The sequence below is a fragment of the Propithecus coquereli genome, unplaced genomic scaffold, assembly GCF_000956105.1.
Source record: "Propithecus coquereli isolate 6110/MARCELLA unplaced genomic scaffold, Pcoq_1.0 Scaffold63, whole genome shotgun sequence".
Lineage (NCBI taxonomy): Eukaryota > Metazoa > Chordata > Mammalia > Primates > Indriidae > Propithecus > Propithecus coquereli.
In genome coordinates this window covers 2906282-2931149 of record NW_012152285.1, presented here as the reverse complement: position 1 = coordinate 2931149, position 24868 = coordinate 2906282, and the positions used below count along the sequence as shown (strand labels likewise).

At 39.7% G+C, this 24868-nt stretch overlaps 1 protein-coding gene across 4 annotated transcripts in view; it reads left to right on the top strand.

Moving 5' to 3' along the window:
* The window catches only part of SGMS1 (sphingomyelin synthase 1), a 278456-nt gene that overhangs the window by 161832 nt on the left and 91756 nt on the right, over positions 1–24868 (top strand). For 3 of the 4 annotated variants that reach the window (XM_012659756.1, XM_012659757.1, XM_012659758.1), the window contains one exon: positions 2782–2862. The gene's annotated coding sequence lies outside the window, so the exon portion shown is untranslated. Of the gene's footprint in view, positions 1–2781; positions 2863–15719; positions 15858–24868 lie in introns of those variants that run through there. The other variant, XM_012659759.1, reaches the window with a different exon arrangement.

Sequence of the window (24868 nt, the reverse complement as noted above, 5' to 3'; positions counted from 1 at the left end):
TGAGTCTTTGAACTAATCCATTGAAATATTTTCCATTATAGCAAATAAAGTGGTTTTTGTTAGGAAAAAATCAAGGGTAATGTTTCTTGTGAACATCGTACACAGGGTCTAGAGGTAAAAGAAGCGTACTGAACTCATTCTGAGGAGTAGGTGTCATTGGAGTGAGGCCCAAAGAGGATGACCTGGAAGGAGTCAAGGAGTGCTTTTCTCAAACATAAAGTTCTGGCACTTCTGTTTCAAAGTTGGAATGGCCTCACCTGGTGGGTCCTTTTTCTTTTTCGTATTTCCCTTTTCCTCTTCCATTCCCTAGCTGGCAAGTGCATGCTGCCATCAGAGAGGCTGTAAGTAGTGTGGTGCTGAGGACAGCCTTGGTGATAGGCTGCCTGCTGTTACCTCCCACAGATGCCCACTGCGTGCTCAGCACTACAGTGTGCACCAGCAGAATTAGCACTGATGGAAATGATTCATTCCCTCCTTTCAAGAGTTTGTCATCAAAAAAAGAAACTCAGTACTGTTATGAAGAATGCTAACAAATGCATAGCTACAGCTTTCTGTTTGAACATGTTAGTAAAGGCTATTAACTAAGGTGGGGATTTTTTGTTTAGCACTCCATTCAGACCAATTTAGAAGAGTTTTTTGTTGTTGTTTTTTGTTTGTAGAGATAGGGTCTCACTCTTGCTCAGGCTAGTCTTGAACTCTGGGCCTCAAGTGATCCTCCCACCTTGGCCTCCCAAACTGCTAGGATTTCAGGTGTGAGCCACTGCGCCCAGCCTAGAAAAGTCTTATATTGCCGTCAAAAGTATGATTTGAACCTATCTCCAAAATGATCACATAGGGAAAAAAGAGTCTGTGAATTTATTAGACATCTACCATAATTGCTTTAGTAAGCACAGTAGTTGAAATAATCTTTTCAGGTGGACACTGTGCATATATTATGTTTAAGTTTCATAGCTGCTCTGCAAGCTATGTATTATTGTCTTAAAGACTTAGAAACTGAGCCTTAGAAGGAGTAAATTACTTGGCAAAGATCACACTGCTTTTAAATAGCATAGGTGGGGTTCAAACCTATTTATTTTAAACCTGTGTCAAACCTTACTGCATTTCTCATGCTTTTAAAAGGTTTTTGTGCCAAGTGGCCAGGCACATAAATCCATAGCTAGCCAGTGAGCATGTTCCTCTCAATGTGGGGTATAATCTTCAGTTCTTCCCTGCTATTTTTATTGATGTCGGCAAGTTCTTTCTGTATTACTAGGGAAGCTCTCTAGATTTATATGGTGTTGGTTCCATCCCCTCCCTTCTTAGTCTGCTCTTCCTCCCTTACGGTTTGCATAACTTGAAGTTTCTGTTTATTCTTCAAGTAACTGAGGTGACGCTGTCTCTTATGGTACCTCAGTGTATGGGTGGAGCCGTGTCACAAGTATTATTAATGTCATCTCTCTGAATTAACATTTAGGCTTCAGGCAATGAAAGTTAACTTAGGCTTCTGTTTGATCAGTGTTGTCTACTTGGAGTCACATGTTCTTCACATAAAATGAGCAATAGTTGCATTCTACCTGGTAGAAGTGGGGTGTTTTTATTTGGGGCCCTTCTGTGAAAGGAAAGAATGGAAAGTCCTATTTCTAGGTTATTGACCCTAAAATGTTAAGAAATGAAAAAACAAAAAGTAACATATTGTGCTGAATGACTTTCTCTTGGAAAAAGGAAGGCACTTTGCTGAGCATATTCCATTATTCCATAAATTATATGAATCTTCAATATTTGGTGAATTAGACCTGTGGACAATGTAGCAATTCTGATCATTAAGCATTGGGTGTCCCTGGTGCTGGCATAATACCTTTGTTGGATCAAAACATGCTTGACTTTGATTTTCATCTTATTTGATTCTCGCTACCACAGTATTGTAGGAGACATATGATCCTCTTTTAGAGTTGAAAGAATTGAGACTGGCAGAAGATGAATGGATTTTCCCAAGGTCACATGGCTAATAAGTGGTAGGATTTCGGACCAAGGTTTTCTTATCTATGTGTGGTATCCTTTGGTAGATATTGGTGGTTTGGGTTGCTTTATTACTCAACTTTCCTATCCTGTAAATTTTGAACAATTTGAGAAATAGAGCAAGGATTCAAATGGGAATCAGCATATCTAGTAGCTTAATTACTGTTAAAATCAGGATTGGAGAACTCAAAAGTGTCAGTTACCTTCTTCTCTGCAACTAAAACATGGATTTAACCCTAGCAACCCTGACCATGTCCTCCAGTGACAGCTAGAAAGAAGCTGGGATAGAGGGAGCTGCCTGGCCCTCTGGGAGGAGGGGCCACTGACTTGCTTACCAAGTGGAAATCAGCTGGCTGTAGGTGCTGTAGGGAACTGGAAGGAGGCCCTTGGTGCCTGGCTCAGAGCAGTGGCTCTTCTGGTCCTCCCAGGCAGATTTGTCCCTCACTTTTGAAGAAAAGTAAGAAGGAGGTTGGGGAGAAGAGATGGAGAGAGGAAGTAGGTTACTCTAATACTGTTCCTTCCTAGAAAACAGACTAAAAACCTCTGCCTGAAAACATCATGGAGAATATTTTAAGGGTTCTTCAACAGTGGAAATATACTGCTCTTTAATTTTATTTCCCCCTTAGGATGATTTTTCTATGTTATTATTTTCTCTTTCCTTTTTGTTTTTGGAAAAAAACACCTTACTCTGTGTTTTGGGTGTAAAGAAAAGAAGACTAACGATAGAAACCAGGAAATGGCCTTTATGAGATGTGTAACTAATCAAATTCTTTCTTTTTATATCAGGTGATGGATATGTGCTGGAACAATGGGAGAAGCTGGTAGCTTATAGGAAGCCAAGATGACAAGAACTTTTTTAAATAATCCGTAAGTAAATTTTTGTTATTTCTTTAAGAAACCATTGTAAAAGGATGCACAGCTTAACAATTTAAAAGAGAAAATGTTTTATAAAGTAAATATCCAAACCCTTCAGACAATTGAGGCTAACATTTGAGCAATTTTACTTTTGCATAATTCTTTCTTGGTAGGGTGTATCATTTTAAGTTGGGTGCATCAGTTTGGTGGATAGAGCATAAGTATTTGAAGAATTAAAAGGAGATACCTTGCACAAGGTCTGCATTTAAATTAAACTTGGAATGGCCTGTCTGACATGCAGATATTTTGAGTCCCAGTTGTTCCTTGGGCTGCATTTCTTACTTAAGTCCTTTTTGCGGGTATATTTTTGAAGTAAATATGAACAAATTTGGTAAATATGATTAAAATTGAGTTCTTTGTCTACACCTTCTCCATATCCCTCTTTGTATGTGTCATTTTTTATACATTGGAGGCCACTGAATGTTTGTTAATTATCTGACAGTTACATGTGATTGACTTTGGTTTTATTATGATAGTGATAATGTTAATATGTGGGGTAGCTTAGTGGAAAGATCATATATTTTTGAGTCAGACATCCCTACGCCTGACTTGCTCTCGTGCTTTTTAGTGGTTACTCAACCTCTCAAAACCTCAGTTGACTCATCTGTATGTTGGATTTGGTAATACCTCTCATGAAATGAAAGACTGTGGAAAGTACTTTGTGCTATGAGTGGTACATTTTAAGGTCACAATAATGTACTCTTTTTCCTTGTATTTGTGTCATGATTTATAATTTACAGGCCTTTATTCTGACTCAAAAGATTGGCCAGCTCGAGTTCCTTAGCTGCTGCCCAGCAGTAGTGATTAACATTGTAGGTAGCATATACTAAATGCTAACGAGCTGCCAAAGTGGAAGGAGGGGTTGTAGTGTTTGAAGGTTTCCCTGATGTAAATACTCCTACCAGGGCTACCGACAAAAGTCACCAAAACCAGGGTTGGGAAGTGATTTGCAGTAGCACACCATTACATAGTTTTCTACCAACCAGATGAGCCTTCAGTATTTATTGCTTTTTTTAGTATAATTTATTTTAATTTTAAGTTTATATAATTTGACTTTTAATGATGGCAGTGTTTAACAATGAGTTTGCCAAAAATCCTGAGACTTTAACAATTGGCTCTAATGGACTGGTATAAGCTGGCTTCAACACACCACTCGCTAATTGTAGGTTTCCTGTTATAAAGACATTTCTAAGCCACAATTCTTCAATTATCTGTCTCAGCCCTGGTGGTAAGAATTCGGTTTGGTTGATAAAAGCAGGGTTGATTTTTGAATCAGTGCTTGGTGTAACCCAAGTTGTCATGCTCGCATAAGCTTCTGGAATTGAAAATAAATACCAAGACCAGTTTAGAATTTAAACCTACTTGCTTAAGAGTGTGACTGGAGTTCTTGACGCAGCTTTGTAACTGACCCCTGGCATCTTTTGCCTATTCTGGCTGTGGAGTGATAGTACTTGGAGACGGGACAGTTTGCTCACTATGTACTGAACTTTTTCTCTCCCTTCCCATACTCCCTCAAGTCTGAATTCCTTTAGGTAGTGACACTAAGGGGGACAAGCAGCCGGGGTTCCTCCTGGCTAAACACTCATGCAGCTTTGCTTTTGATTCAAAAATTGAGTTTTAATGAAAAGTGAATTGCCTCCAGAGAGAGAAACAAAACAAAACCTGGGCAGTTTAAAGTTCATCTTGGCCTGATTAAATTTTTAGGAAGTAAAATGGAGGAAAGCAAGGAAACTGGATCAGATATCTCAATGTTTCTTCTAGAAGTAGTTTCTTCTTCAGTTTTGTAACTTGCCCTTTAGAAGGGAACAATTGAAGCCCGAGATTGCTAAGTAACAGCTAAGATTGTGGTGGTTGTTTTTATTTTAAATCTCACCCACCTAGTTCTCAAAACACATTCTTTATTGAACCTTAAAAAATGCCTTGGATATTTCAAAACATTCGTTTGTGTCAGTTCTTTGAATCAGACTTACATAATCTTAAAACACTCATTTCCCTTATTTCCTCTTAAAACAAAGGATATTTTTATAGTTCCTACTGAGTCAGGGATAGACTTGGATTATTGCAAAAGTAATTGTTGTCCATTTCAAGAGGAACCTTGTGATTAAAATCTGAGGGACTTGCCTTTGGATTATGAAATGTTGACCTGTGGCTTAATCAAGTAAGTAACAGTATCGTTGGTAACTTTGAAAGCAAACATGGGAATAATAATAGAGAAATTTTACTACAGATAAAATGCTCTCATTTATATTATTAATACCATCTCTCCCCCCAGGATGGGCCTTATGTTGTTTCTGAACATCCCCAGTATAGACGAATTTTTTATGAGACAGTTGCTAGGTGTATAGTCTTCAGATATGTAAATTTTACAGTCTTGCATTATGTTCACATTAAGAAACTCAGTAGTTTGCTGGATACTAGGGAGTCATGGGTTTTGAGGGTGGATTCCAGTACAAATAAGACAGGCTTACTCCACTTTTAGAGTTGACGTTAGGAGTTGATAATCATGCCTGAATATAGAAAACTGTAATTTCAAACTGAATGTGGTAGATGTTATAAAAGATATATAAAATACTTAGGAAACAGAAGAGAGAAATTACCTGCGTAGCCAGAGGCTAGATCAGGGAAGATTTTAGGAGCAGATGACATTTGAATTAGGTATTTAATGATTGATACCTTTTTATTAAAATACCTTTTATCAAATTATAAAAGTTAACATTGCTAATTGGAAAGAACTTTAAAAATGTGAAAATTATTAAAAAACTCATCAATATTATCACTATCCAGAGATTCTATTGTTAATATTGGGTTTCTGCCATAATAATATGTCGGAAAGAGTATTCTGCCATACTCTTTCTATGCCTAGATTAGATACATGCTTTTTTTCCGCTCCAAAATGGGTCAAGTTATAACTATTGTCTTAAAATCTGCTTCAGTTGACAATATATTGAGACAATGCCACGTCAATAAATATACATCTACATCATTTTTGTTGCTATATAGCATTCATGTGTATGTGGTCTATAATGTTCCCTGTTACTGGACATTTTAGTCATTTTCCTCTTTTCCTTGTAAAGAACACTATAATGCACATCTTTGTGCATCTGTCCTGGTGCACTTACTCAATTATCTGGACAGGATCTTTGAACAGAGTTAGGGGCAGTGCTTAGTGAACACTCTCGGTAGAAGAAACAATTTGAGCAGAAAGGCAAAGTGGTAAGGAAATATTGCATTCTGGAAAAAGGCTAGAATTGTAGTTTAGTAGAACGCAAAGAGAGAAGGGAAGGGGTGCTAATTAGGCTGGAAAAAAGATAGAGGGCCTTTGATGATAAGTCTTTTATTCATTTTCACATGGGAGCCATTTTGGATATAGACATATTATACCTTAAATGATTGACTCTGAATGTCTTCAGTTGACCTTAATTTTTCTTATTTTGGGAAGAAATAAATCTTAATAATTTTGCTTTCCAAATGCTCAAGAACAATCTTTTTAAACTTCCGAGAGATTTAAGAAACTAACCAATCAGAGCATGAAAAAGAAATAGAAGTCATGGGAAAAGTGTGTGTATGTGTGTGTATGTGTGTGTAGAAAAAACTGTAAGACTAGAGGTTTTGAAAAGTGAAGGAAAGATCATTAATAGTTCTATTTTCTACACTTAAGGAATTTTTACAAATTATTTATAATTAAAATTTAAAGATAATTTGGAAAAGATGTGAATTAGGGGAAACATGTCATGTTTATTAATAACACTACCTTTTATTTACTGGGTACAGTCATGCATTGTTTAATGATGAGGATATGTTCTGAGAAATGCATCGTTAGGCAATTTCGTCATTGTGCAAACATCATGGAGTATACTTAGACCTAGCAACTATATGGTATAGCCTGTTGCTCCTAGGCTACAAAACCTGTACAGCAAGGTAATGTAATGAATACTGTAGGTAATTGTAATATAATTGTAAGTATTTGTATATCTAAACATATCTACATATAGAAAAGGTACAGTATTATAATCTTAATGGAACCGCTGTCACATATGCGGCAGATTGTTGACCAACACGTCGTTATGTAGCACATAGATATACTTGTTTGTGTTTATGTGTTTTAAATGTAGACGGTCCCTGACTTATGGTTCAACTTAAGATTTTTCAACTTTACAATGGTGCGGAAGTGATATGTATTCAGTAGAAACTGTCCTTTGAATACCCATACAACCATTGTTTTTCACTTTCAGTACAGTAGTCAATAAATTACATGAGATATTCAACACTTTATTAAAAGATAGGGTTCATGTTAGATGATTTACCCAACTGTAGGCTAATGTAAGTGTTCTGAGCATGTTTAAGGTAGGATAGGCTAAGCTATGATGTTTGATATGTTAGGTTAAATATTAAATACATTTTCAACTTAAGGATATTTTCAATTAATGATGGGTTTATCAAGATGCAACCTCATCCAAAGTTGAGGAGCATCTGTACATAGTTTTACTTAATCTCTCAACAACCTTCTTAGGAAGAGTCTAGGATTATCTGCATTTTGCAGGCGAAGCCATGTCCTCAGTGGTTGACTTGCCTAAGGTGGGTGAGAGAGGACCAGATTTGGCGTTCTAGTTCAGGCACTGCTGAGGCCTTGGGCAAGCCCAGGAATTTCACTAGGACGGTTGTGAGGATACAATGATCTGAAAGATTTTGAGAACAGCATAAGGTATCATAGAAATTGAGGGACTGCTTTTTATAACATGACACCTTCTTTTGTCATTACAGGAGGGAAGAAAGCTCTGCTCTAGTCATTTCCGTTCCCTTTGTGTTAGCTTATATTAATTGTCAGAACGTTTGCTGCTCCCTCTAAGAGTGTGGTGCGGATGCTATGTATCCAAGTAACTCCATCCCTGTTGAGACGATTGTACTTTCCCACCCTACTGAATGCTGATACCCCATGGCTGGCTTGTCCGTAGGACTTTCTTTGGTCAGTGAAATGTGACAATAATGTGCCGTTTCTGAGCAGAAACTTTAATAGACATGTCCTGGTTCTGTCATCTCTCTCTTCTTTTTGCCATGAGACTAGCATGTCCCAGCAGGGTGCTCCTTCTGTCTTGGTCCCTAGGTAAGGAGGACACGGAGCCTAACCACAGCTCACCTGCAAGGAGCCAAACAGGAACCTGGAAGTAAGCGTCTCTCCATTGCTGACCCTAAATTTTGGGGTGATTTGTTCCTGCAGCGTCATTTAGCCTGAACTGACTTAGCCCCTTTTCTCCTCTTAGATACCACCCTCTCTCTTTCAGACCTAACATGTACACGCACATGCGCGCACACACAGAGCTTAGCTTCCTTTTTATCTTGAGAGATGGTCCTCCCTATCAATTACTGCACCGCAGTCCTCCTGCATTAAAGAGGTCAGCCTTCATCAGAGGTTACCAATTCAAATGAGGCATTTATAATAGAAGGTATTTAGGGTTGAACAAGATGACCCCTTATTGTTTGTAGAACATATCCCATGTCAAGGTTTGGACTTCTAGAGGTTTAAAGTAACCCAAGCCCAGGACACAGCCTTCAGGAATCTGAGTGTGGCACAGAGGCTGTGTATCCAAGTAGCTGTCAAACAGGGCAGACAGTGTTGGGTGCTAGAGAAGAGCGCCGCTTTGATCATCGATGAACTGTGTTCACGCGTGTCCCCACTATGTTGTACGTCAACGTAAGATGTTCTTTAAGTGCCACTGCTTCCTGTTAGTTCAGTTTACCTTCCCTTTCCCCCTCTTCCACAGCATGTATTTACCATACCATTTAATTTATGCTGCATGTTGGACTGCTGTGTTCTCAATTTGTAGTTTTCAGTCAAACAGTTTATACTGCCTCATTCACCAGTTTAGGGTATATGTCCTTTCTTTGACATATATGGTAAGTTCTCTAATTTCACAGATGATGTATTAATTGTTCTTCTGTCATATAAATTGTTTAACACACTATTACAACAAAGTTAAGTAAATTATTGATTGTTTGATTTGATTACTTTTTCCCCTCCAGTTATTGGTTCTCTTCTCCACCATGCGTAAAATGCAGTTCAGTGTTGTTCATTGGGATGCTTCTTTCCTTTTGCTTTTTATGGTGTCCAACGTGTTTAAGACTGTCCTAGGAAAACCAGTTTTACTAAGGCTTAGTAATACCTTACCACAATTTGGAATAATTCGAGTTGACCTCTCATAATTTCAGGCCCTGTGTCTAATGACTTGACCTATGTCAAGAAGATCCAGCTTAGTTTCATGTTCCTAGTGACTAGTCTTGGCTTTGGGCTATGAAGTGAAACCAAGAACTCACAGAGGTCTGTCTGACTGGTAGTTTCTGTGTTAAGCCAGTGTGTAATTGATTTAACTGTTCCTTCTCCTCCTTCATGGCTGAATTCTGCTATTTTCTATCTGATTTACTTTTGACCATTAGTCTACTTTAATGTCAAAAGGCACAGGGGTAATTTATCATTAAAGTCTTATCTTGGACCAGGGGCTTTCAAACGTTTTGTCAACATGCACAGAAAGAAGTGATTGTCAGCTTCAGTCAGCCAGGGAGAGCAGCCCCAGATAGCTGCCGTGTTTTTATGAATGTGGTCTGCTTCTTAGGGTAGGTGGTGGGTTCATGTGTGTTGATTTTAACATTATGCTTCATAACAAATATATTAAATCTATTCACTTGTATATATTAAATACTACATAACCAAATTTTTTTAAAGCTATGAAACAGTTAATGCTGGTAAATGTGTCCATTGTTTATACTGGTGGATCTGAACATTAGTGTCAGGTTTTTTTTTTTAATTGTGATTTTCTCTTAAAACACTTTAGACAGGTATTTTAATATAGGTAGTACCTTTTTTTAACAGGGTAAAATAAACTTTTTATGAAGATACTATTTATAAATTCTTGATTTTCAGATGATCTTCACGTAAGTACAAGTGTAAGGTAGTTTAAAGCCTACCTAGAGAAATATTCTCTTTTCTTCGGCCCTAGAGAAGTATCTTCTTTTAAGAAATAGAAAGTTAAAGAGTCTGGCTGGTGACTGTGATTGCCCACTAGTCCCTTCTCTTTTTAAAACATTCAGTCTCCTCATCTATAAGCCTACCCCTGTGGGGCTGCTCCGAGTATTACACACAACAATCCCAGCTTTTGGGTCAGACACACGTGGCTTTGAAGCTGGCTCTGACATGTTGTCTCAAGTGAAATGCATGCACTCCAAGTGTCACGTTGGAGTTCACTAACTTTTGACTCTAGAAGTGAACTTGTAGAATGTAATTTATTACCAGATTGAGGACTGCTTGGATAAGCTTCCACATTAGGTATAAAATAGAATTCCTTGACAGTTAGTAATCTTTTTGAGCAGACATATGAGCTCTTCTTCCCACTTCTGAGAAGTTAAACCACCTTCTTCTCGAGGATTTAACTGCTCTTCCCACCAATCCAGCTAGGTGGTCCTAGTGTAGACCAGCCAGTCGTGGGTGCATGGCCCTAAGCCTGGCCTTCCTCTAGAGTTTTTAAAATCCTATGAAAAGAGAAATAGTCCCTCTTAGTGGCAAATCTGGGAGATAAGGGGAAAAAGTCAGGCTTTGGGAATGGAGGCAAATTGAACCTATAGAAGCAAAGATGTCATCTTGGTGCAGTTCATTTTGAGTTGATCCTAAAGCCCAGCTACTTCTGTGGCTTTTCTGTTGCTGGCTTATTTAGAACCAGTGTGTCTCCTTTTGCTTTTGCCTTTGCTGCTTCAAGTGCCCTTTCTGTTACCTGCAAGTTAAACAATGCTGACTAATTCATTTGGTTGTTTATACTTGGAATATTTATTTAGCAAATCAATGCCTTTGCCATGGGCAATTATAGTAAAGTATTTAATTGCATAGTAGGATAGCTGATTTATGACATAGCTTTTTGAGAACAGTGGTAGTGTTTATTCCCATCTGTCTGGAAAGCAGAAATATGTTGAAACTTATCAAAGTTTACTTATGTGTGTGTGTTAATGACTCTTGACAAAGGCTTGCTCTAATGCAAACGTCATATAACTTTTATATACCTGTGATGCCATATAATGAAAATGTCATATAACAAATGTGTACCTATGATGATTCTAGGAGTTATAAATTGAAGAACTGTCCTTTGCTACTATTTATGGTTAGGAGCACTTTTAGGTAAGTAGATAGATGTTTGTGGCTATAACACATACATTGAGAAAGATATTTATATTTAAGGAGGAATTGGTACTTTTGTAAGATTATCAAATATGTATGTATGTGTTCCTTACTTGAAAGGGAAAAATGGCTTATTGCCTCCCTTTCCCTTCAGTGGGTTAGTGTTTGGAGAACAGAGATTTTATGTGACGACACTGTTTTGTAAACTCCACTTCCTTCTAGGAAACATGAGATCTGCTGTCTTGGTAGCATTCTGTATTGTTGGAACGTGTCATAAGGAGCAAAGAAATGCATCTGCTGCTTGGGTTCTGCCTGCCAGCTGGTTCGAACAGCCATAGTATTTGTTTATTCTTGATGTGTCAGCAGTCAAAGGGAAAGTTTCCCTTTCTCCTTTGTGGCTGTTATATAACTTAAACATCATTATATCAACAACAATGACTATTTATTCAGAATCTGCTAGGCCCTGGGGGACACAAAGCCTCTGAAACACAATCTCTGCTTCAGATGGACTTTTGTTATCTGGTGAGAGAGAAAGGTCAGGGATCTCAAAAAGAAGGAAGACACTAGGATGCTATGAAATGAAAGAAAGTGAAATGGAGGTGTAAAGAATAAGTTCTGTAGGCATTTGGGGGAGAGGAGAGATCCCCAGGGCCTGGGCCAGTGTGTGGGGTTCCAGGAGAAGGAAGGGTTTGAGTGGGTCTGAAATGGGATAAATAGTAAAAAGAATGAGAGCAGGTCATCAGACAGAGGGCATGGTGTGGGCTTAGTGCTTCGAATGAAACTCTATCAACTTAGCTGGTAACTACCAGCAGCTGAGAGGCCTGGACTCAAGGGGATCCACCTGCATGGGTTCCTTGGGGCAGTCTCTCCATCAGGGTTGGGATTGTGGGCACAACTTCAGTGACACAGCACAATGTAGAAGTTTGAGAATTTTTAGTACTTACAGATCCTGGAAAGGTACACAGCACACCTGAGGCCCCACTCCACTCCCTCCCCTTCGTAGTCTAGGGAGCACAGGTAGAGAGAGAGAATGGGACCATGGGCCAGCGCCTTTATTGGCTCCAGAGTGTTATCCAAACAGGTTTTCCATGGGGAGCTTTAATTGGTGGGTTTAAAGCAAGCAGATACTAGTTCCAGGAAGTCACACACTGTGACTTAGAGGTAGTCACTTTACATTTGCAGGCAAATGTTTGAATGATCTATTTAAAGGATGTGGTAGGAAAGTGAGGAGCCCAGCCTGCTAGGCAGGTGGGAGAGATGCCTCTACGTTTTAACTCTGGCCACCAGCTGGAGCCATTCAGGTGGGGTATAGTATTAGAAACTGTGTCAAGGGTGGCCGAGCCCTGCTTCTGGTATGAGAAAGTTTAACTTATATTTAAAAATGGATACCAAGGCAACATACAATTATAAGCACTCACTGTCCCTAGGTGTGCAGGTGATAATGTGCCTGCTGCTCTGGGGCTGCAGTCCCCAACCCCAGGGCTGTGGACCAGTACCTATCTGTGGCCTGTTAGGGATTGGGCCACAGAGCTCCCTCCGTCCCGCCCAGTCCATGGAAAAATTGTCTTCCAAGAAAAACTGGTCCCTGGTACCAAAAAGGCTGGGGGCTGCTGTTTTAAGGGAACAACAGGGGTTATTTGGCAGAGGCTTTTTTAAGATGGGGTTGGAGAGGTGGAGGCCAGCCTTTGAACTAATCTGAACACTGGGCCTGTGGGGTCTTTACTTTTTTGGGATAATTGTATATTAAGAGCCTTTGTACTTTGCATTTTAATTTTAGGCAACAAAATTGTTTGTTCCCTAAACAGCTATCCTTTTTCTCTTGGGAGAATGTTCTAACCATATTGGTAATGGTATCCTTCTTGTTTCTGAAGCATAAAGACTCTTGGAAACATCTTTTAAGTGCTTTATGACTGCAGCTGAACATACTTATGAAGCCTTCCTTCTCCCTGGATGGAGCATCTACTCTGAATTTTAAGCTTGACCAGATCCTAAACAATAGGAATAAGCTAGATCATCTCTCTTTCCTGTATGTGCTGCCTTTCCCTTCCTACGTCACATATCTCAAAGTATCTATGTATGTCTACACACACAAACACAATTGTATTTTTCAGACTGCAGTGTTAAGAAGTTCATTGAATTGCTCATATACACATAGGTTTTATGTAGTTGTCTTACATAAAAGAGCTGCTGTCCTTGGTGTAACAGGCAATATACTGCCAGTTGGCCCAGTATAATTCATTGTATTAATAATAGTTTTGTAAACAGAACATCAGTGCTCTTAAAAATGCACATTAAATTTACATGAATGTTCGAGGAAAGTTTCCCATAAAACAAATTGTGTCCCTGTTGATCTCTACTATAAAATTGCAATTATTTAATTGATGAGAGAGGAAAGGTTTAGGACTTGATGGCATGCAAGACTTTGACATTCGTCATATGACAGTGCTGGTGTGTTGGGAGGAGGCGCAGAGGGAGGGGCCTGCCAGCTGGAACCTCAGTCAGGAGACACTCAACCTCAGTGACCCAGGCTTGAGAGGATGAATGCCTGAACCAGAAATGGAAAAAACAGTCCAGATGTAAAAGACGCCTTCATATTGCACCTGTTGATCCTGAATTATCAAGAGAGAGGGAGGGCACTCAGATGATTCCAGAATTTAACTTAAAAGTGTCTAGAATAAGATTACCTTTATGAGGAATATGAGAGTCTAGAGAGATTTATCAGCTTTATCATCTAGGAAACAGCCCAACTTCATATGTTGGGTGCCTGTTGCTAAGGACAAACATTAGGCTATAGGCCTATCTTATTTCTGACCACAGCTTAGTCTCCCAACTGGAAGCACTCTTGGAGATCCTCAGAGAGGGATGAAGCAGTTTACCTGGTCACTTAGTGGAAGAGCTGAGACAAGAAGGGAACTCTTGGCTCTCTTTCCACTCTCCCATGCTGCTTTGGAGAAAAGAATACCATTTTAAGAAAGGCCTTTGATCTCACTTAGATCTTTGGCTAATGAGTATTTTGAAGAAATCTTGGCGTATGGAATGACTAAACAAATGTGAGGAAGTTAAACTCCGGAGATTTTCTCCAAAAGCAAATAAGGTTTAATTTGTGTCAAATTTTTTTTGTTCCTATAGAAACTCTCTGTTGGCACTAATAACCAACTCATTTCTTAATGGTCCTCAGGAGTCCGCACGTCTGTAGCCTCCTATAATTTGCCAATTCCTAACTAGTGTCTTTTAAATATTTTTATTCCAAAATAATGTTTAAGGCGCAGTGACCCAGATAGAATATTTCCAAAATCACTTACTTTTTAAAAAGTTGGTTTAATTATGGCCTAAATGAAATCATTCCAATTTTAAGCCTTGTTTTCTTACTACCAATAAAATTTCTGTTGTCTAATAAGAATAGGAATTCAAGACTCCTAAGCCAAAAAGCTTCTTAAGTTTCTGACCACTTTAAGGGACTTACACCAGGCAATACCAGAGAACCATTTCAGCCCTAAAATTCTTTGGATATTTAACATAGAAAAGAATTTTTAAAAATTATGGCCAGTTTATCTACAATTTTGGAGATTCCGATTGAGGACTCAAAGGGACAAGGCTTAGCAGTTTTTGAGTGCCTACTCTTCTGTCAAACGCTGTGCTGAATGCTTTGCATGTATTATTACATATACAGTAGTCCCCCCACGCCCAGCCCTTATCCTCTGGGAATATGTTACAAGACCCCCAGTGGATGCCAAATCCTCAGGTCATACCGAACCTTTATATACTATGTTTTTCCTATGCATACATATCTGTGATAAAGTTTAATTTATAAATCAGGCACAGTAAGAGATTGACAACAACAACATAATAGAACAATTTTAACAATATTCAGAATGCTATGCAATTTAAAACTTAAGAATTATTTCTGGAATTTTCCATTAAATATTTTGGACTGCAGTTAGCGGGGGGATGTAACTGAAACCTCACAAGCAAAACTGCGGGTAAGAGAGACTGTTGTAATGTGTTCTCAAACTGTTAGGTGGGCATTTTATCCCCCTCATTGCATATAATTAACTTGCTCAGGGTCATATATAATGTCAGAAGTCAGATCTGAATTTGCTTTGACACCAGATCCCATGCTCTCTGCACCTGGAATCCCTGCCTAACTCAAGAACTTTTACCAATGGAAACTAAGGAATATTCACTGATCAAGTATCTATCATATCACGATTAATCCTTAATCCTAAAACGTATTTCTTAAGTGTTTTCAAAAGGCAACCTACCATTTTCTAGAAGTAGTGCCATTGTTAAAGGATTAAAAAAAAACATTATAAAAAAGCTGTTAAGCCTGGTATAAATCAAGAAAGGCAAGTTCCGCCTTAACCGACAGTGAACATGCTTATTGGTTAGGATTGAACGGGCTGACTCATTTCTTTTTTGCCGTGGTAGAGGGCCACACCCTGCATTCCAAAAACCCTCTGCTGCCGGGCCACGCCCGCCGCTCGCTGCTGGAGCCTCGGAGGTTGGGCTGGACGTCCCAGCTCGAAGCTGACCCGGGAGAGGATCGGCGCGTCCGCCTGCCGGCCGGGGCGCCGGGCTCCGCAGCGCCGCGGTGCTTGCGGGCGGGCCGGGCAGGCCGGGGAGGAGCGCGGGCGCCCAGCAGGAGCCGGGCCGGGTCGGCGCGCAGCTCCCCGCGTTCGCCTTTCCGCCTGCGCCAGGGCAGACAGCGCGCACCCTGAGCGCGCCGTGGCCGTGCGACAACTTCGTGCCCCGAGAACTTTCCAAGAGACACTGCCTCTGGGGAGGAGAGACGGTAAGTGTTGCTCCTTCTGGGATGCGTTCACTAAAACGCTCTCACACAGTGGGACCCGATTAAAAACAGGGAAGAAACAACCATTCGCTCCTTCTAGAAAACACCCAGCACCGCAGTCAGTGTTACTTCCTCTAGTACGGTGAAGTGAAGGGAAGCTTAGTTTTTACTGGATCCCGCTTTAATGACAAAATAGGCAATAGCTGTTTACACCTGAGAACGCTCAGTGCAGTCAGCATATAGGTAGGCTGAACCCGCAAATGCCCTAAATGTTGTGGGATGCCAACTAATGGGGTCTGAGCGCCGTGCGGGGCTCAGGCGGTGGTTTGCGTTTGGGGATATAAAGCTTTCCTCGTGCGGTTTTTTGAAAGAAGCAGATTGTATTTACACCCTGGTTACTAAGTTTTCGGGAAGCACTTGCTTTCTCAAACTGCGGTCCCTGTACAAAGCCGTCCTTCTGCCAACTCCCTTGGCAGGTTGGAAGCTAGCTGGTGAGTGAGTTCTCTATGAAGTGCCAGGAGGAAGCACGTGCTCCCCGTGTTTTGGAGTGAGCATGTTTACTCATAGCTATGCTTTCTATTTAGTGTGGCCAGGTAATTGCTCTTGTGGAATAAGTGGAAATAAATACATAGGGAAGAATGCGTGGCGTTTGTTTCTTTCTTTTTCCTATTCGTTTTTGCTCTGTGTAATTGTTACTTAAGTTGTACCAAAGTAGGAATCTGGAGACCCAGGTTCTATTCCCCTGAATGCTACAAATAATCATTCCATTTTTAATTCAATTGAGTTGTAACTTTTAAATTTACGTAAAAATGAACTCAGTGAGCTTCTTAAGTCTGATTTGCTATGAAAGAAATTAATCAGGAAGTTCGTTTGTATGGTGCAAGTAACTTATTTTCTTGCAAGAGGTTGGGGAAGGTGGGGAAAACGGAAAGCAGAATCTCATGATTACTAAGGACTTACACACTGCAACAGAAGTTACCACAGTCAGAAACACTGCTTGTGTACTGGAAAGGCAGGCTCAAGATGTCCCAGTAGCATAAAGGATGGTGGGAAAAATTGTAAACTGAATTATGAAGTTATGAATATGAATAGTATCATTACACTTATGCATTTATGAAGATACAGACTGTGATGCAATCATTAGACTGCAATAGAGTAAGAAACTTCTTTGCAGCTGACTTTTTTGGGGTCTGTGAAGGAAACTTCTCTGCAAAGAAATCAATTCTAAATTAAAGAATTAAAATAATTTTTTGGAAACTTTAAGTTACCCTATGCATGCCTATTTACGCTGTTTTCAGGTTCATAGGCTCATTGTTAAGCTCAGTTGCTTGGTGTTTAACTGATCAAATGCCTCTATGTGAAGGAAACATGATGTTGGGAGAAATGGCCTAAGTCCACTGGAGCACTTGGAAAAGCCCCCTCAGGTGGTAAGAATGGGAAAATATTTTATTAAATCTCTAAGATGTTTAAAATCTAACGGGATACTTAAATTTGGATTTTTATTAGTTTCACCTAATAGTTTTAATAAAGCTAAATATTTAAGGATCTCCTTTTATCAGATACCGAGATGCTTTGCATGAATTACTTCATTTAATATTCACAATTGTGCCAAGAGGTGGAGGTGTTATTGTCCCTGTTTTATAGTTGAAGAAACAGGCTCAGCAAGGTTATATAACCTCCAAATTTCACAGCTAGTTAATGTAGTTTATGTTAGAGGTTAGCATTTAAGGTTTCTTATTTTTCCCCTCTGGCTCCAATTGCTCCTAAAATAGTTCTGATTTTTCTGTGTGAAATGATCCAAAGGAGGTTCTTGGTTCAAAGCATGTTTTCAAGAGATTTGAAAGTTCCTCATTGCCCCAGTGCCAAAATGTCAAAGTTAAAGGAATGATGCATTTACTCTGGAAGCTTGTGGTTTTCCAGTATTAACTGAGGAAGCCCTACTCTTGGTGAGCCTGTTAATTAATACACATGGCTGCCTTAGAGTTGCTGATCTTTGGTAGCTTTCTCCTCCTTTTTTGTGGAAACTCTGTTAGTTCTGTGCGTGCGAATTCTTCCTGCTCCTCACAAAGTGCAACTCAGGCTTTCTCTAATTGTGAAACCAGGAGCTGGATTTGTGGATTCCCGGCAGTTGAATACTCTGTGTGAGTGCATACCTGCAGTATTTTATGTGCTAAGTAAAATGTTTTTAAATTTATGTTAGTACCTAGATTAGTGTTGAACCTGTTTGTTGAGAATGGTAAGTTCATAAAGCCACACTCTGTGAGCACTAAAACTTGACTCGTTTAGAAGTGGGAAAGTCTCAGTGTGTCTTATGGGGCAGCCAGTTCTGAGAGTCCATCGGCTAGAGCATCTGTTGGCATGTCTTAATACAAGAGAACAGTGCCGTCTTCTTGGACCATTAACTACAGCATCTATTTCAGGACTGGGTGTTACTCACACCCCCAACTCATCGCCCTCACCATCTATTTTTCACAAAACACCCATCCACCTTCCTAGGCCAAGAAAGGACACCTTGACCACTTCCTTAGACCTCTCTAACTCCTAGCTGCTTTAGGTGACTTAAGTTGTTCAGGGTGTTGAAGGAGCATGCCACCGTGATGATCCAGCCACTTGGGAGTAATCTTGAAAAAATCAGGGAGATGGGGAAAGCATGCCGTAAGACTTGATTTTCAAACATGGAGAGGCGATAAATTCTGAAAACTTTAGATTCAGACTTAAGTTGGCATCTAGCAGAATTGTAAATCACATTTTCGAAAAGAATTATCAGGATCGCTTAGAAAAAAAAAGTGATGATGATCAGTATCTAGCATATGTTTGCTAGGATCACTCACGTCCGTTAACCTTATATTTTGGTAACATTAACTGGACAAGTATGTCAGTGCATTGCCATATAACATGTCTGCTTCAGCAAACATTTAACAAAGAGTGGGCTATGAGTGTTTTTTCCTCAAGATGGAACAATGTGGGCTGGACAGTAGTATAGATAAGTAGGCTTGTGCCTTGTACCCAAAGGTTGATCGGTAGAGTGATGTCAGACTTGAGCACGATGCCAGCAGTGGTGCCTTGATGAGGGCACTCGATATAGCTGAGGGAAAAACACTCACACTTTACTAGAGGACAGAGTATTTAGAACCAAGGAGGTAATGGTCCCGCAGTTCTTTGAAGCACTGTACATAATGGTTAGGAACAGGGATTCTGGAGGCAGACCCCAAGGCAAGTTATTTGAGCTCTTTGTGCCTCAGTTTCTTCATTTATAAAATGCAGGTAATAATAATACCTCGTAGGACAGTTGAAGATGTTGAAGGATTAAATTAGATAATCCATGTGAAGTTCTTAAAGCAGAATCTGACAGTAAATTATGTACATTAGCTATTAGCCTCGTTGTTGCTGCTACTTTTACTACTACTACTTGAGGCAGTGTTGTGCACATTTCTGGGTTTGTGTTTAAACACATATCCTGAATGGGGTAATCAGGTGTTGCAGCGAGGGTCTAGAAACTGTTATGTGAACAGTGGTTTGAAGACACTGGGCATGTTCACCTTAATGTAAAAACTGAGAGGCAGTACTTATTTGGCATTGCCAGTGTGGTGAAATAGAGATGGTCACTTTCTGAATTATGTACATTTCATCCAGTTTAATAAATGCTTTCTGTTAAGGAGCTGTAGCTTAATAGAAGAGAAATCTCCACTAAATTAGGATTTAGGAGAGTGCTTTTCTGGAATCAGTTCAGTCTTTAACCAGTTGTGTACCATTGGGCAATTAGCTTAACTCAGTGGTTCTTTACTGGGTGCAATTTTAGCCCCCCAAGAGACATTTGGCAATATCTGGACACATTTTTGATTGTCATAGCTGAGTGTGGAGAGACGTGCTACAGGCATTTAGTGGAGAGAGGTCAGGGATGCTGCTGAACATCCTACAGTGCACAGGGCAGCCCTCACAACAAAGAATCATCCTGTCCAGAATGTGAGTAGTGTTGAGGTTGAGAAACCCTTCTGTTTGTGAAATTTGAATACTTATCTTTGTTTTAACAATATCACCAAGTAGCTTTAAGAGTTATGTTTATGAAAGGGCCTTTGAGAGTAATGTATTCTGAAATCTGCAGGTGTATATAGTATACATATTTTATCAGCAGCACAGTAAATTGTCACTTGCTCCATTTCCTGGAGGAATATATTATAGTGCTTTGGGAGTCAGATAAGCCTTGGCTTGAATCTCAGACCTACCCTTTTAACCTGCTGTGTGATTTGGGGCAAGTTTCTTTATCTGTGAAAACCACATCTCTATCTTATAGAGTTTAGAGGAAGAAATAGGATATACATGTAAATTATGTAGCACAGCCCTTGGGCACAGTAGTAAGTTATAACTACTGTTTTTTTAAAATTTACATTACTTTGAGTAGTGGAATTCAGTGGTGCTTATCAAAATGTAAGATTTGGAAAGAGGGTGGATAAGGAAATTAGATTTTTAATAGTTAAAAGATGAAAAGCAAAAAGGTTCTTATCTTCCAAAGGAGATAAAATGTTAGGGGAGGTAAATGTATTTGGAGGTGTGACTTTGGCTCTAAGGTGAGAAGTACCTTGTAGGGAGAGGGAATAAGTTGCATGGGGAAACGAGAGTTGGTAGGCTACTTCATATCGGTCTGGAACTAGCCAAGAATATAATTTCTGTATTTCTGTGTTTTACTGCTCCACTGTAAAAACTTGTAATGTTTGTTCTTGAGCAGTGTAATTCTGTATTTTCATCTTACTCTTGATATTATGATTTCTTAAATATATTTTCCAGTGCCTTAAGATGTAAGCAACACCTAGCCAAAGTATGTGCAAATGTGTCAGTTCTTTTGTCTTAGTGATTTCCCGTACCCTCCTCTCAGCCTCCCCCCAAAAGATAAAGCTTTCATGGAATCATTCTTTCTGTCACCTCCACTTGTGTATCAGCCGTGGAACTAAGAGTCTGGAGACCACTCATGAGCCCCACCATTTTCCTGCCTGTATAGCAACCTAGAGTAGCTTAACCCTAAGAGCAGTTGACAGTGTATATATTTGACTTAAAGGTGTGACTTTGTGTGTGCAGTAGGGGTTGGGTGGGAAGATTTCAGAGTATCCACCTTGTAAAGGCAGAATGTGTTGCAGTTCTGTTAATTTTCCAGGGGGCTACCAATGAGAGGCCCAGCAATGAAAAGTTCTGTGGCTTAGGAAAAGGCTCTTATTCAGGTTGGAGAATTGACGTTAGTGATTTTTTTGAAAGAGTTTGCTCTTACTTTTCTTTCTCAAGGTCCGTACTGCATTGGAACTGAATTATGTAAGCCTCACATAAGCATGTGACTTGAACTCTAAAGTGGAGCAAGTGTTAGTACCCTCTGCCCCCAGCAGCTTGCCTCTCTGTGGGTGTCTGAAGGAAATCTCTCCTTTTGGAGCAGTGGGGAGAGTTCACAGGTGGCTTACCCCAGGAGAGTGGTGGCTGCCCAAGGGAAAGTACAGCAGCCACAGTGTGAGTGGCATGCAGAATGGCAAGGGCTTGGGGATAAAAACACACTTCTGGGAAATTTATAACACAGACTAAGCCCTGTTCGTGCTTGGAGGCCTTCATGAAGCTAACCTGCAAACTTGCTTAACTCTCCTGATGGTACAGAAATAGGTGATGACGTTCCAGACAGACCCTCATGGCCTTAAGCTGCCCCCGAGTTGCTGGTAAGCAGTAATGGCAGAATCTCAGTGATTCTAACGGAATCCTGAACTAGTTACACAATACTGAATACCTACACGGGGTCAGAAGCCAGGACTTTGATGTTCAAGCCAAGCTGACAGTCAGCTGCATAATAAATAAATGAAAGACTAGGCAACTTAGAATTTTAGATGGTGCCAGTGACCACAATTCTTGAGACCTGATAGATGATTTCTCCACTTTAGGTGTATTCCATCACTTTGATTTCTTAGATGTGGATGAGACTAGAAATTACCATGTACTGCTGGAAGTGTTGTGGAAAATGTTTGAAGGCTGATTGTGTATTTGCAAGGCTCCTGGACATCAATTTGTTGTAATTCTACAGTATTTGGTACCAAAATCCCAATTTTGATTATGTAAAGGTCAGACTTGTGCTGAGTCAACAGATATAAAGATGGATTTCTTTGTATTTTGATGTTTAAGGGTCTCACCAAAAAGCCCAAAGATGTGCTCGTCGTAGAAGAAACAACGAGATTTAAGTCAAGGTAGAGTGGAACACTGTGCCTCACTACACATGTTATAGGTCTGTTAGCTTGCATTTTTAGAGTTTAAGGTTGACATTTAATGAATTCTTTAAATACAAGTGTGGTGTAGTTTCCTTTTTTTTTTTTTTTTTTTAAGGAGGTCACTCCCTCTTCCTCGAAATTCCTAAAGCCTTTCACTGGAATTATCATTGGCTCCTACCACAGGTATGGTGTGTGTGCCATACATGAGGATCCACAGACCACTTCCCCTCTTCTGAATTTGGAAAGAAAAACCTGACTCTAAAAGAAACTGTAAAACAAACCTATAATGAATGGATCACAGCAAAGATACAAAGTAAGCAAAGAGATTAAATGGCTTTCAGGGCAGAATTCTAACTTGGGTAAAGACACTAACATGTTACTCTGAAGAAGAATTTGTTTGAAGACGAATTTAGAGAAGTAAAACTTGGAGACTGGGATGGAAGACTTAGTTTGAGAGGCCAAACTGGTCTGTCTGCAGAGAAATGTTAAATAGGTCGCTGTGTAGACCTTCCCCTATGGTGGGGCTATCTGTGAGCTTTTGAAATCAGACTGCCTGGGTTTCGCACCTGACTTAAAGTGCAGTCTTGCCCTCATCAGCGAGCATCGCTGAGCCTGCCTTACCCTCACAGTGCACAGTGTCAGGCCACACAGGAAGCCACAGAACGTATTTCCATTCTGTGCCCACTGTGCACCCTCCTGATTGTAATTTGGTCTCCTCATGTGGTTGTGCTTTTCAGAGATACACTGAAGAGCAGATACCAGCATCCAATCTACATTATAGTTTGTATTAATATTTTTCACAATACGGTATTAAGCTAGTATTTTTACTTTAATGTCACCACCATGAGTGTGTGGTTGGCGTGGGCCCTTTCCTGATCATGATATTTATGAATGTGCAAGATCAAGGGCCAGCCTTGGACTGTGGCGAGTCCGCCAAGATGATAGTGCACTCCAGGGACCAGCTAGCTTCCCAAGGGTGTCTTGGGCATGTCTTCACCGTGAGTGCCCTTTTCTATGCGACTTGCAGCCCTAGAATGTGATGATCATCACAGTACCATTATCTATTTGCAGTTTAGAAAATGTTGAGAAGAAAAATGTATCATTGAGTGCTTATTCACAGTGGAAATGTGGTGTTCTGTTCTTCAAGTGACTCATGTAAACACGAGTAAAGCAAACTAGAGTACGTTGTTAAGAGTTACAATTACAAGGTAAACTAATTCTGACTTTGTTAGTTAGTATGTCCTATAATTCTCATTTAAATTGAACAAATTACCAAACAACTACAGAAATCCCCAGTCGAAACAGTTCATAGCCAAAATTTCACAAAGTTTTTCAGTGTGGTTTTTGTATTGCTAAAATTCTGTGGACTCATGAAGTATACTTTGGTTCTGAGGATAGTAGGTGGTATATAGTTTCTTGGGCATTGGGTTCCAGAAGCTGGGGTACTTTTAAAGTTATTTCATATATGATTATCCTTTTAATATTGTGATAGTCCCACTGATACACTGAAACAGTTTCCTACAGTTATCTACCGTTAATCCTTAGTGTTTACTTTTAGGAGCAAAATTCTCAGGAGAATTGGGAACCTGATTTAATGTATTTTGATTATGTCTGTGTAAAGGTCTGAGATGTGACATTCAATGTTCCAACCCAGAAACTAGTTATCATCAGTCTGTATCAAAGTGAATGTCTTCTACGGTTTCAGTACTACCAGGATAGGTGTGGTATGAAAACCATATAGTCCCGGTAAGACAGGGAATCCTCTTGGAAAAAGAGTAAGGAATGGGCTGAGTTAGTTCAATGGGAAATAAACGGGATCATTCCACCTGGGTTGAAGAATAGGAAAAACACACACACATATGGTTAGATAGAAGTTCTAGTGTTTGATAACAGAGTAGGGTGACCATAGTTAACAGTAATGTATATTTCAGAACAGCTAGAATAGAGGACTTGAAATGTTCCCAGTACATAGAAATGATAAATACTTGAGGTAATGGGTACCCCAAATACCTTGACTTAATCATTACACTATGTATGTAATAAAATATCACGTGTACCCCATAAATATATAAAATATTATATATCAACAAAAAAGGAAAAAAAACAAAGCAAGAATTCTAATGTTATCTCTTTCCAAAGAGAGTTGTCTCCCCTTGCTGGGTCTGGACTCTAGTCTACACCTCTCTTCAACCACCAGAATTTCCCTCAAACCCCTTCATTCTCACGCTACTGTTGTGTTCAGGTGAGTTTTATTCTCTAGGAATTTGTTAACAAATTATCTGAATAAGTTGTGTGTCCATGTTTGTAGGTGGGTGGGGTCAGGTAGGCTAGGGGATGTTATAATATGTTTAAGCTGTGAATAGAATGAATAAAAGGGCTAACACATCTACATTGCTTCTTTCTATACCCCTGTTCCCTGCCAAAGTACACAAGAACATCACTAGCAGCGGAAGTCCTTCTCCCTAATTGAGATGACCATATCCTTGACCTTTGATGTCCAACACGATAGCCCCTAGCCACATGCAGATATTTAAATTAATTAAAGTTAAAAATCTTATTTCTTAGTTACACTAAGCACACTTTAAGTGTTCAACACTTTAAGTGTTCAATGTGGCTGGTGGCTACCGTATTGGTAGAACAGGTACAGATCATTGCCATCATCTCAGAAAGTTCTATTGGGCAGCACTGTGATATACACTGGCTAAATAAGGAAGCTGCTTTTTAAGTGAATTTTTCCATATATAGATAAAAATTTGCAGATGATTCGGCCAAAATTCAGTCTTAAAG